Here is a 14760-nt window from a genome sequence, read left to right on the forward strand (position 1 = left end):
GTCCGCAGGAAAAGGCATTGGCTGTATGTGATTATCTATGAATTTGAATTCAATATTATTTAGAAATCTATTTCATAACTTTAAGTATGAGCACTTTTAGTGACCTTTTGTTAGTAAGTTCTAAATAAACATACTCACATAATTTCTTTTAAAAAAACTATTATTATTTTATTTTTTATTTTTTTAAGTTGAGTGAAGAGGAGATAGTGAGGCAGACTACCACATGGGCCCTGACTGGGATTCACTTGGCAACCCCATCTGGGGCCAGTGCTTGAGCACTGAGATATCTTTAGTGCCTGAGGCTGACCCTCTCAGATCAACCAAGCTATCCTCAGTGCTCAGGGCACTGCTTGAACCAACCAAGCTACTGGCTATGAGAGGGGAAGAGGAAAGAAGGGGGAGATAGAGGGGGAAAGAAGCAGATGGTTGCTTCTTCTGTGTGCCCTGACTGGGAATCAAACCTATATTTTTTATCTTTTTTTCTCTTCTTCTTAAAGAAGACCCTTTAACAATTTTTGCAATACTGGTTTGGTGATGATAATATCCTTTAGCTTTTTTGTCTGGGAAGCTCTTTTTAAAAAATGTTTATTTTATTTTATTTTAGAGAGAGGAAGGGAGAGAGTGAGAGACAGGAACATCAATGTGTTCCTATATGTGCCCTGATAAGGGATCAAACCGGCAACCTCTGTGCTTCAGGACAATGCTGTAATCAACTGAGCTATCCAGCAAGGGCAGGAAAGCTCATTTCCCGTTCTTTCACTCTAAATGATAGCTTGCTTCCATCACTTTACACCCTTGTTTTCTATTTGTCCTATTGGTTCTTTGATCCTTTGTTCTTCCTTTTCTGCCTTCTTTTGAATTTACCAAGCATGTTTTCTTTTGTTGTTTTTTTTAGTATTCTCTCCTCTATTGTTTTCAGAAATTAAATTTAATTGGTCCATAGGTTTCAAGTATATATATCTCCACAGCATGTGAACTTTTCATTGCATTGTGTGCCCATCACCCAAAGTCAAATTATTGTCTATCATTATATATTCAGGTCTATCAACTTGCCTCCCTCTGGTAAACACTTCACTTTTATCTATGTCCATGAGTTTTAGTTTTATATCCTACTCATGTGTGAAATCATATAGTCCTTAGCTTTAAAAAGCTAAGAACTTAGAGTTATAGTGGCGTGAAAGATACTCCTGATCTCTCCCCTAAAATTTCAACAACTTGAACAACTATAATGCAATGAAGGAACCCAAGCTGGGCTCACAGGCACACCTGATAGATCTATGCACCGAATGAACTAAAGGTGGGATGGGTTGAGAATTTAGGTAAAAATAAAATGCATTCAAGGTTGGCTCTGGAGAGGAGACAAACATGGAGTGACTGGGTTTTTGTTTTTCTATTGGACTATGGGGAGGATGGAAGCTCAGGCTGAAATAGTTTTGTCTGAAGGGTATAGAGAGGGAAACTCAGAGTAACTGGGTTTCCTTCTGCCTGGGGGAGTGGTGAGATAGAGGCACAGAGGGAGAGATACTGAACCCAAGCAGCCAGAGCGCAGGGTTAGGGCTGGTGTTCCCACGACCTGTCTGTAGCCCACACTCAGCAGACAGAGAAAACTAAAGTGTGGTGCCCCAGCCACCCAGATCCTGCCTCCCTTACCTTGCAGGTACAGAGAGTGGAAGAGACAAACCCCACAGCTAACTCTCCAAAGCCACTCTCTCCCCTGAAGGATAGAAGTGCTCCATGTCTGGTACAATGGTCTGTTGAGATATAGGGAGGACTGAGACCACCATTGCTGAAAACATAAAGCTGTAAAAACCTCACAACATGCCTCACCCACCAATACAACTGTGTCCCGCCTACATCCTTATGACAGCAACATCCCAGTAGGGGACAATCCAGGAATTTCACAGAGCTAAAACCTGTAGTACAGCAATACTTGCTGGAAGAAAACAGTAACTTCTCAAAACCTAAATTTATTTTTCCTTTTTTTTTCCATTTGATGCTTATTCCTTTTTTCTCTTTTAAAATTTGTTTTCTTTCATTTTTACATATTTTATTCTTATTTATTTTTAAAATTTTTGTATTTTTTAACTTTTATTTTTCATTTTTTTTGTTGCTGTTAGAGTTTTTAACAATACCACTCTCAAGTGCCATCAAGGAAAAAGAAATCATATACCATGGCTGCACAAGACAGAGACATAGTTCACAAAGGACCCCGAATAGTCAAAGCAAGCCTGAAAAGAAAAAGAACAAAGTTGAAGATATCTCATTATGTGACTTCAAAATATACTACAGAGAAATGATAATCAAAACAGCACAGTATTGTCTAAAAAACAGACATACCAACCAATGGAACAGAATCAAGAGCCCAGAAATAAAACCACATATATACAGCCTGACCAGGCAATGGTGCAGTAGATAGAGCATCAGCCTGAGATGCTGAGGACCCAGATTTGAAACCCTGAGGTTGCCTGCTTCAGCATGTACTCATCTGGCTTGAGCACGGGCTCGACAGCTTGAGTGCAAGGGGTCACTGGCTCAGCTGGAGCCCCCTGGTCAAGGCACAAATGAGAAAGAAATCAATGAACAACTAAAAGTGACACAATTATGAGTTGATGGTTCTCATCTCTCTCCCTTTCTGGCTGTCTGTCTCGCTCTCACTAAAAAGAAACAAAAAACCACATATATATGGACAAATAACCTTTGACAAAGGAGCCAAAAACACACAATGGGGGAAAAAAGTCTCTTCAATAAATAGTGCGGGGAAAATTGGAAAGCCACTTGCAAAAGAATAAAAGTACAGTACAGTCTGTCACTGTGAACAAAAATTCAAAATGGATCAAAGACATATAGGATCTAAAACAATAAATTACAGGGAAGAAAACATATGCACTAAACTGATGGAGTTTGGTTGTAATCTAGAACACTTTATGAATTTGATCCCAATGGAAAGGAAAGGCAAAAATAAATAAATGACTTATCAAACTAAAAAGCTTTTGCACAGCTAAAGAAACTGCTAACAAAACAAAAAAGCAACGCACCAAATGAGAGAAGACATTTGCAGACAACAGCTCCATCAAAGGGTTAATATCCAAACTATTAAAGAGCTCATACAAATCAACACCAAATAAACAATCCATTTAAAAACTGGGCAGAGGACCTGAACAGACACTTTCCCAAGAAGATATAGAAATGGCCAACAGGTATATAAAGAGACGCTCAACTTCATTAGTTATTAGGAAAATGTACATCAAAACTAATGAGATACCACCTCACATCTGTTATAACAGCTATTATAAAAAAGACAAGTAAGTGTTGGAGAGGTTGTGGAGAAAAAGAAACCCTCATTCACTGCTGGTGGAAATGTAAACTTGTACAGCCACTATGGAAAACAGTATGGATGTTCCTCAAAATATTAAGAAGGTTACCATTTGGGTTCTACCCGAAAAATTTGAAAATATTTACTCACAAAGATGTATGCACCCCTATGTTCATTTCAGAATTATTTATGGTGGCCAGGACATGGAAACAACCAAAATGTAATTCAATGGACAACTTGATAAGGAAGATGTGGTACATATACACAACAGAATACTACTCAGTCATAAGAAACAACATGGATGGACCTTGAGACTATCATGATACGCAAAATAAGTCAGTTATAAAAAGCAAAGAACCTTACGATTTCACTCATGTGTGTGGGATACGAACCTAAAACTTATAGACACAGACAACAGTATGGTGGCTACCAGAGAAACAGGGGTGGAGGGTAGTAAGAAGTAAAGGGGCCAAATATATGGTGACAAAAGATAATTTGACTTTGGGTGGTGGGCACACAATATACAGATAATGGATCATAGAAATGTCCACTTGAAACCTATGCAATCTTATTAACCAATGTCACTCCAATAAATTTAATTTTAAAAACCTCACACTACTCAACATCCCCAAAAACCCATTAAAAACTGGCAAATACCTGAATAAACACTTTTCCAAAGAGGACATACAGATGACCAATAGACATATGAAAAGATATTGAAATTAAAACCACAATGAGATATTACCTCAAACTTGTCAGAATCTATCATCAATGAGTCCACAAGTGACACGCGTTGGCAAGAATGTGGATAAAAGGAAACACTTGTGCACTGTTGGCAGAAGCGCATATTGGTGCACTTGCTATGAAAAACAGTATATAGTTTCCTCAAGTATTTAAAAAATGGGACGGCCTTATGACCCAGTGATTCTACTTTTGGGTATATATATGAAGAAAACCACAACAATAATTCAAAAGAAAATATGCATCCTTATGTTCACTGCAGAATTGTTTATAATAGCCAAGCAATGTAAGCAACCCAATTGTCTAACAATAGATAAATGTATTTTAAAAAATGGTGGTACATATATACAATGGAGTATTAGTTAAATAAAAAAAAATATTTTACTATTTGCAAAAGCATGGATGGACCTAGAGGGTATCATGCTAAATGAAGTAAGTCAGGTAAAGCCAAATACTATATGATTTCACTTACATGAGGAATATAAAGAACAATATTAAACAAGAAAAACTGAAACAGACTCAGACACAGAGAGAGAATTGGTGGTTGATAGAGGGGAGGGGTTTAGAGGCACTGGGTGAATTGAAAGAGGTGAAGGGATTTAAGAAACACAAACTGGTAGTTAAAAATAGTTATGGGGATGTAAAATACAGCACAGGGAATATAGTAATAATATTGTGATAACTATATAAGGTGCCTGTTGGGGTACTGGCAATATTGAGGGGAACACTATGTAAGATATAATTGTCTAACCACTAAGCTATATACCTGAAACTAATGCAAAAGAAAATTGAAAAAAAAACTGGTTAAAAATTATTCTGGCCCTAGTCAGATAGCTTAGTTGGTTAGAGCATCATCCTTAAGCACAGAAGTTGCTGGGTTGATCCCCGGTCAGGGCACTTACAAGAACAGATGTTCCTGTCTTTCTCTGCTCTCCCCTTTCTCTCTCTAAACTCAATAAAGTAAACATTTAAAAACAAATATTATGGCCCTGGCCGGTTGGCTCAGTGGTAGAGCGTCGGCCTGATGTGCAGAAGTCCTGGGTTCGATTCCCAGCCAGGGCACACAGGAGAGGCACTCATCTGCTTCTCCACCCCTCCCCCTCTCCTTTCTCTCTGTCTCTCTCTTCCCCTCCCGCAGCCGAGGCTCCATTCGAGCAAAAAATGGCCCAGGCGCTGGGGATGGCTCCTTGGCCTCTGCCCCAGGTGCTAGAGTGGCTCTGGTTGTGACGCCCCGGATGGGCAGAGCATCGCCCCCTGGTGGGTGGATCCCGGTCAGGCGCATGCGGGAGTCTGTCTGACTGCCTCCCCGTTTCCAGCTTAAGAAAAAAATACAAAAAAAAAAAAAAAGGTTTAAAAACAAATATTATGTATAGAGTGTGATTAACATCTAATATTGTGTCCAAAGAATGTTCAAGGTACTAGGGTGAGGAGGATAGAAAAAAATGACCCACTGCAAGATTAAAACTGTGCCTGACCAGGTGGTGGTGCAGCTGATGGAGTGTCGGACTGGGATGTGAAAAACCCAAGTTCGAAACCCTCAGGTTGCCGGCTTGAGCATGGGCTTATTTGGTTTGAGCAAGGCTTGAACCCAAGGTTGCTGGCTTGAGCAAGGGGTCCCTCAGTCTGCTGTAGCCCCCCGGTCAAGGTGCTGCAATGAAGAACTGATGCTTCTTATCTCTCTCCCTTCCTGTCTTATCCTCTTTCTGTCATATGCACACACACAAAAACTAAAACTGCTTTGGAAGTTTTGTGATTTACACTAAAAAAAATTAATGCAAATGTTGCTCATCAATACATTGGTATAATATAAAATTTTTTTACTTCATATGAAATGAATATTGTTATTCTAAGAAGACATGTCATGTTCTTCACTTACTCTGGCATACTACTAATTTATCTTGATTTAGAATAGACCAATATTTTTAGATCTAGAACAAAAAGCAACAAAAGCTTACTAAAATTATCACTTACTTTATTTTAAATTCATATTTATAAAACACTGTGCAGTCATCACACAAGATAACTGCCTAGTCAGTTTAGTTTTTATTTTTATTTATTTATTTTCCTCTAGGAAACAAATGGTATTTTATTCCTTGTTGTTGAGGATAATCACAGTAGACAGCAATCCTGTCACACATTTGGTTAGTTGCCATGACAACACCATTGATGGGAAGGGCAGGGTCTGGATTGGCTTTTCTGCTCTTTATGACCTCTGACCTAAATTAGTCAAAATGGTTTTTGTGTATAATATTTAAAAAACCTGGTGCTTACAGTATAATTTTCAATTATAAATCAGCTTTTATCTAAGTAATATTTCATTAAAAATATAAATTACTGAGGAGGACAAGATGGCGATGGAGTAGGCAGACATACCAACTTTCACCTCCCAGAACCAAAGTGGATTACAACTTAATTTTAAGAACCATCATCTGGAAAAGCAACGTTGGACTAAACTAAGAGGACTCTTCAACCAAGGAACACTAAAGAAGCCACACTGAGACTGGTAGGAAAAGCAGAAACATGGAGGGGGTTGCCCAGCTCCCCGGAGCAAACGGCAGTCCAGAGAGACTCATGTGGTGGGAAGTGAGTTTAGCAGAGAGGGGAAGGTCCTGAGCCCCAGGAACAAAGCCCCAGCCTGCAGCCCCAGAGCCTAGAAGAGGGATATGGACAGTATTTAGCTGGAAACAAGTCAGGATACTGTTTGTGAGAAAGAGACTGATTTCTCAGACCCAGAGTAGAGTCATTTAGAAGGAGGGAGCATTCAGGACCATAGTATTGCGTGTTAGGGTCTGAACTGTGGTGCCCCCTCCCACACGGCTGAGGGCTCACCTGAGGGTGGGTGGCGGCAGGATGGGGAAGCGTGGTTCCATCGGCAAGGGCGGAAGCTGGCTGGCCATAATCAAGGCCTAGTCGTGAGCTCAGTCTTGCCAGGCTGGGGCAGAGGGGACGCAAGAAAGTGGTCAAGCCCAGTTGCGGACTGCCTGCAATCCAGCCTGCGGGGGAAGGGCAGGAACCCCGGAAGGAGCGGAGACCCGCCCTTGAGCAAGGGTGCAGGAGTGCAGCCTCGCCCGGCCAGTGAAAACTGAGGCTTGTGGCCTGACGCAGGGGCCAGCTCCTCTCGCGGGGATGGAGTGAAAGCCCAGAACAGGCAGTGTCCCACAACTGAGCGAGGGCACACAGCCCTGCCTGGCCAGTGGAGCCAAGGCTTGCAGCACTCCCAGGAGCAGGCTCCTCCCACAGGAGCAGGGCAAAAGCCCAGAATCAGGCAGAGACCTGCACCTGAACAAAGGTGCTCACCCCTTCCCTCAGGGCCAAGGTTTGCAGCTGGGTGCAGTGCATAACCCCACCCACAGGGGCGGAACAAAGGCCAAGGCCACCAAGGCTTGTGCACCCGAGCACGTAATCACAGCCCCTCCTGTGAAGTAGAGGCAGAAACCACAGCAACAGCCCCAGTGGGCTGGCACCGGCAACCCCCATACCCAAATGCCTCAGGCAGCAGCAGCAGCAGAGTGGGTGGTGGGCCTGCAGATAGACCACACCTAGGGAACACAGAGGCCACACCCAGTGGACTCCAGTGGCCAAAACCTTCTTTTACACAGACAGAATGGGAAGGCAGAGAAATGCAATGAAAAATAAATCAAGAGAAATCCCCAGAAAAGGATCTGAATGAATCAGATATAACCAAATTACCGGATGCACAGTTTAAAATAATGATTGTTAGGATGCGCAAAGATCTTAGAACAATAGATGGTCACTACGAACACCTAAATAAAAAGATAGTAAATATAAAAAAGGACACTGAAATCATAAAAAAGAATCAGTCAGAAATGACAAATACAGTATCAGAAATAAAGAACAAAATGGTAGGAATTAAAAGCAGGATAGATGAAGCTGAGAATTGAATCAGCGAGTTAGAGGACACAATAAATGAAGGTATGGAAGCAGAGCAGAAAAAAGAAAACAAACTCAAAAAGTCTGAGGAAACTCTAAGAGAGTTCTGTGACAACATGAAGAGAAATAACATCTGCATCATAGGGGTTCCCGAAGAAGAGAAAGAAGAAGGGATAGAGACTTTGTTCAAACATATCATAGCTGAAAACTTCCCTAAATTAAGGCAGGAAAACGTCTCACAAGCTCAAGAAGCACAGAGAACTCCATTACAGAGAAACCCAAGGAAATCTACACCAAGACACATCATAATCAAAATGCCAAAGTTAAGTGATAAAGAGAAAATATTAAAAGTTGCTAGAGAAAAAAAGGCTATCACCTACAAAGGAGCCCCCATAAAGATGACTTCCAACTTCTCAACAGAAACACTTGAGGCTAGAAGCGAATGGCAAGAAATATTCAAAATAATGCATAACAAGAGCCTACAACCAAGACTACTTTATCCAGCAAGGCTATCATTTAAAATTGAAGGAGAAATAAAAGGCTTTCCAGATCAAAAAAAAAAAAAAAAAAAAAAAACTCAAGGAATTCACTACAACCAAACCAATACTTCAGGAAATGCTAAGGGGCCTGTTGGAAACAGATCGAAGGGGAAAAAGAATATAGCAAAAGAGGAATAGAGTTTTAGAGAATAAAATGGCAATAAACAACTACATATTAATAATAACCTTAAATATAAATGGATTAAATGATCCAATCAAAAGACATAGGGAGCTGTGTGGATAAGAAAACAGGACCCATAAATATGCTGTCTACAAGAGACACACCTTAAAACAAAAGATGCACATAGACGGAAGATAAAAGGATGGAAAAAAATATTTTACGCAAATAGAAATGAAAAAAAAAGCTGGGGTAGCAATACTCATATCAGACAAAATGGACTTTAAAAGAAAGGCTATAGGTAAGAGATAAAGAAGGTCATTATATAATGATAAAGGGAACAATCCAACAGGAAGATATAAACCTTTATAAATATCTACGCACCTAAATATATAAAACAGACTTTGATGGATTTAAAGGGCAAGATCAACAGCAATATTCTAATAGTAGGGGATTTCAGTACCCCACTAACATCACTAGATAGATCCTCAAGAAAAAAAATTAACAGAGAAACAGCAGACTTAAAGGACACACTAGATCAACTCGATTTAATAGATATCTTCAGAACCTTTCACCCCAAAGCAGCAGAATATACATTCTTTTCAAGTGCTCATGGTACATTCTCTAGGATAGACCACATGTTAGGGCACAAAAGCGGTCCCAACAAATTGAAGAAGATTGAAATCATATCGAGCACTTTCTCTGATCATAATGGCATGAAACTAGAATGAAACCACAACAGAAAAACTGAAAAATACTCAAACACCTGGAAACTAAATAGCATGTTATTAAACAATGAATGGGTTAACAATGAGATCAAAGAAGAAATAAAAAAATTCCTAGAAACAAATGATAATGAGCATACATCAACTCAAAATTTATGGGACACAGCAAAAGCAGTCCTGAGAGGGAAATTTATAGCATTACAGGCATACCTTAAGAAGCAAGAAAAAGCTCAAATAAACAACTTGACCCTGCATCTAAAAGAATTAGAAAAAGAACAGCAAGTAAAGCCCAGAAGTAGTAGAAGGAAGGAAATAAAGATCAGAGAGAAAATAAATGACACAGAGGCTAAAGAAACAATACAGAGGATCAATGAAACCAGGAGCTGGTTCTTTGAAAAGGTAAACAAGATTGATGAACCTTTAACTGGACTCACCAAGAAAAAAAGAGAGAGGACTCAAATAAATAAAATGAGAAATCAGAGTGGAGAAATAACAACTGACACAACAGAAATACAAAATATTGTAAGAAAATATTATGAAGAACTGTATGCCAAAAAACTAGACAACCTAGATGAAATGGACAAGTTCCTTGATACATATAATATTCCAAAAATTAATCTGGAAGAATCAGAAAACTTAAACCAACTGATTACAACAAATGAGATCAAAACAGTTATCAAAAAACTCCCCCTCCCCCAAAAAAGTCCTGGGCCTGATGGCTTCACAAGTGAATTCTACCAAATATTCAAAGAAGAACTAACTCCTATCCTTCTCAAGCTATTTCAAAACATTCAAGAGGAAGGAAGACTTCCAAGCTCCTTTTATGAGGCGACCATAATTCTGATTCCAAAACCAGGCAAAGACAACACAAAGAAAGAAAATTATAGGCCAATATCCCTGATGAATTTAGATGCTAAAATCTTCAACAAAATATTAGCAAACCGGATCCAGCAATATATGAAAAAAATCATACACCATGATCAAGTGGGATTTACTCTTGGGAGGCAAGGCTGGTATAATATTTGCAAATCAATCAATGTGATTCACCACATAAACAAAAAGGAAGGAGAAAAACCACATGATAATTTCAACAGATGCAGAGAAAGCATTTGATAAAATCCAGCACCCATTCATGATCAAAACTCTCAGCAAAGTGGGAATACAGGGAACATACCTCAACATGATAAAGGCCATCTATGACAAACCCACAGCCAACATCATACTCAATGGGCAAAAATTAAAAGCAATCCCCTTAAGATCAGGAACAAGGCAGGGGTGCCCCTTTCACCATTCCTATTCAACATAGTTCTGGAAGTCCTAGCCACAGCAATCAGACAAGAAAAAGAAATAAAAGGCATCCAAATTGGAAAAGAAGAAGTAAAACTATCATTATTTGCAGATGATATGATATTGTATTATAGAAAACCGTAAAGTCTCAGTCAAAAACTACTGGACCTGATAAATGAATTCAGCAATGTGGCAGGATATAAAATTAATACTCAGAAATCAGAGGCATTTTTATACACTAACAGTGAACTGTCAGAAAGAGAAATTAAAAGAAGCAATCCCCTTCACCACTGCAACCAAAAAAATAAAGTACCTAGGAATAAATTTAACCAGGGAGATTAAAGACTTGTACTCCGAAAGTTATAAAGGAAGAATAAAGTGGGAGGTATCACACTTTTGGATATCAAGTTATAGTACAAGGCCATTGTATTCAAAACAGCTTGGTACTGGCATAAGAACAGGCATATAGATCAATGGAACAGCACAGAAAACCCAGAAATAAATCCACACCTTTATGGACAACTGATATTTGACAAAGGAGGTAAGAGCATACTATGGAGTAAAGACAGCCTCTTCAACAAACGGTGTTGGGAAAATTGGACAGCTACCTGCAAAAAAATGAAATTAGACCACCAACTTAACACCATTCACAAAAACAAACTCAAAATGGATAAAAGACTTAAATCTAAGCCATAAAACCATAAGCATCTTAGAAGAAAACATAGGCAGTAAGCTCTCTGACATCTCTCACAGCAGTATATTTGCCAATTTATCTCCACGGCCAAGTGAAATAAAAGATAGGATAAACAAATGGGACTATATCAAACTAAAAGGGTTTTGCGCAGCTAAAGACAGTAAGAACAGAATAAAAAGACAAACTACACAATGGGAGAACATATGTGACAATATGTCTGATAAAAGGTTAATAACCAAAATTTATAAAGAACTTGTAAAATTCAATACCAGGAAGATAAACAATCCAATCAAAAAATGGGTGAAAGAAATGAATATACACTTCTCTAAAGAGGACATACAGATGGCCAAGAGGCATATTAAAAAATGCTCAACATCACTAATCATTAGAGAAATGCAAATTAAAACCACAATGAGATATCACCTCACACCAGTCAGAAAGGCGCTCATCAACAAAAAAACACAGAATAAGTGCTGGTGAGAATGTGTAGAAAAGAGAACCCTCCTGCACTGCTGGTGAGAATGCAGAATGGTGCAGCCACTGTGGAAAACAGTATGGAGATTCCTCAAAAAATTAAAATTGAACTGCCTTTTGACCCATCTATCCCACTTTTAGGAATATACCTCAAGAACACCATAGCACTGTTTCAAATGGGAAAATGCATCCCCATGTTTATGGCAGCATTGTTCACAATAGCGAAGATCTGGAAACAGCCTAAGTGTCCATCAGTGGATGAGTGGATTAAAAAGCTTTGGTACATATATACTATGGAATACTACTCAGCTATAAGAAATGATGACATCGGATCATTTACAACAACATGGATGGACCTCGATAATATTATACTGAGCGAAATAAGGAAATCAGAAAAAACTAAGAACTATATGATTTTATACATAGGTGAGACATAAAAATGAGACTCAGAGACATGGACAAGAGTGTGGTGGTTACGGGGGGGGGCGGTGAGGAGAGGAGGGGGTTGGGGGGAGGGGAGGGGCACAAAGAAAACCAGTTAGAAGGTGACAGAAGACAATTGGACTTTGGGTGATGGGAAAGCAGCATAATCAAATGTCAGAATAACCTAGAGACGTTTTCTCTCAACATATGTACCCTGATTTATCAATGTCACCCCATTAAAATTAATTTTAAAAAAATAAATTACTTTTATGAACTGAGTAATTGTTCAGAATTACTGCTTAAATATCATTGTTTCATACTTTGTATGTATGTATTCCAACTTGTGAATAGAGAAGATACTAAAAAAAAAAAAAGAGACATTTTTAGTGTCCCTATCTTGTCCTGAATATGCTTATGTTTATAGGCCATTTTTTATTCTGATTTTAAAATCTAACTGGCATTATTCATAGCCAAGTTCCTTCTTTGTTCATCAGATTTTCTTTCAATAATTTCCATTTGTAATAAATCTCCAATCTGTACATTTCTAATGAATAAATCAATTAAAGATTCAATCTTAATCATATATGTATTTTTTTGTATTTTTCTGAAGCTAGAAACGGGGAGAGACAGTCAGACTCCCGCATGCACCCGACCGGGATCCACCCGGCATGCCCACCAGGGGGCGATGCTCTGCCCCTCCGGGGCGTCACTCTGCCGCGACCAGAGCCACTCTAGCGCCTGGGGCAGAGGCCAAGGAGCCATCCCCAGCGCCCGGGCTGTCTTTGCTCCAATGGAGCCTCGGCTGCAGGAGGGGAAGAGAGAGACAGAGAGGAAGGAGGGGGGCGGTGGAGAAGCAAATGGGCGCTTCTCCTATGTGCCCTGGCCGGGAATCGAACCTGGGTCCCCCACATGCCAGGCTGACGCTCTACTGCTGAGCCAACTGGCGAGGGCCCTTAATCATATTTTTGTAGTCCACAAAGAGCCCCCTTTTGGTGTCAACAGCTTTGTTTTTATTCAAACTTGATTCAGTTTTTCCTCACTGATCTTGATGCTACTCTTTAACTACAAATGTGAGGTTTTTTTCCTATTACTGACTCTGTAACAGTATTTAGTAATTATTACCTGAATGAGGATCTTTAGTTAGTATCTTCTTCAAATTTTAAAGAAAACATGGTAATTTACAATCAAGTTATTTCCAATCCCTGCTTAGGATTCTAAGTTCATTCACTCAGGCAAAAATATATTTAAATATCTCCTATTCTGGGTAATTGTGTACCAGAAATACTGAGATATGTAAGCCTCTGCCCAAAAAAGATGCCAGTCTAGTAGTTTCCAAAAGAGACATTTAAATATACAGATATAATTCATTTGAACATTTTCTATGAAATATACCTAATCACATTCTTAAAATCAAAATCATTTTCTTCTAGCATACATAATATCACCTACCTGTGGAAAGGTAATGCAGAACATTACTTTTAAAGACACTAAGCTCTAAATGTGAAAGAATACATATTTAAGCCACAAAATACAAATACAGTTGCAAATGAATCCTAATAAAGATCTTATTCAAAAAATCTATGCATTAATGCATTAAATATAAATGCATTTTAATTAACAATATAATCTTCTCAAAGTATGGAACTTATGAAAACACTGGTCTGAAAAAAAGGCCTTTTCTGTATACTTGTATTTATTAAGAAGAGCAAGATAGAAACTATGCAAAGATAAATCCAAGTGTCCCAAGGATAAAGAGTTGAGCCAAAGTAAACTAAAACAAAAGCATAACTGAAATTCAGTTATAGAAAGAGAAAGAACTTGAAATCTTCATTTACTACTTGACAATGTACCGTATTTTTTGCTCCATAAGACGTACTCCCGTCCCCCAAAAGTGGAGAGGAAAATGCCCATGCATCTTATGGAGCAAAAAATACGGTACATTTTTTTTTTTCCTTTTTACAGAGACAGAGAGAGAGTCAGAGAGAGGGACAGATAGGGACAGACAGGAACAGAAAGAGATGAGAAGCATCAATTATTAGTTTTTTGTTGCGACACCTTAGTTGTTCATTGATTGCTTGCTCATATGTTCCTTGATCGTGGGCCTTCAGCAGACTGAGTGACCCCTTGCTCGAGCCAGTGACCTTGGGTCCAAGCTGGTGAGCTTTTGTTCAAACCAAATGAACCCATGCTCAAGCTGGCAACCCTAGGTCCTTCCGCATCCCAGTCCAATACTCTATCCACTGTGCCACCACCTGGTCAGGCATGGTACATTTTTTAAAAAGATGTTTTTAGAAGGTAGTGCTTTTGTGGTTTTAGCAAGGTATCATGTAACAAAACAAATTAAGTAAACATTATGAGAGTTTTGCCCTAAAATAATTCCTATTACTTCAAGTAACTCCATCCTAAATATATGACATATAAAAATGAAAGCTGTAAGTCAGATCTGTTTTTTAATCTTTAGGTAAAAGTAACCAATAAATTTATCCTTCCATAGTATCCTTTCTATAAACTATCAGTTATTTACTGTTTTAAAACTGGCAGCTTAATTTAGGGTA

General features: G+C 38.9%; 1 non-coding gene across 1 annotated transcript; it reads left to right on the forward strand.

The window, feature by feature from the left end:
• Positions 1 to 5040: 5040 nt before the first annotated feature.
• TRNAI-GAU (transfer RNA isoleucine (anticodon GAU)) lies at positions 5041 to 5116 on the forward strand. Its single transcript has one exon. It is a non-coding gene; the product is annotated as a tRNA-Ile (tRNA).
• The last annotated feature ends 9644 nt before the right edge of the window (positions 5117 to 14760 follow it).

This window comes from Saccopteryx bilineata, chromosome 2 (assembly GCF_036850765.1).
Source record: "Saccopteryx bilineata isolate mSacBil1 chromosome 2, mSacBil1_pri_phased_curated, whole genome shotgun sequence".
NCBI classification, from domain to species: domain Eukaryota; kingdom Metazoa; phylum Chordata; class Mammalia; order Chiroptera; family Emballonuridae; genus Saccopteryx; species Saccopteryx bilineata.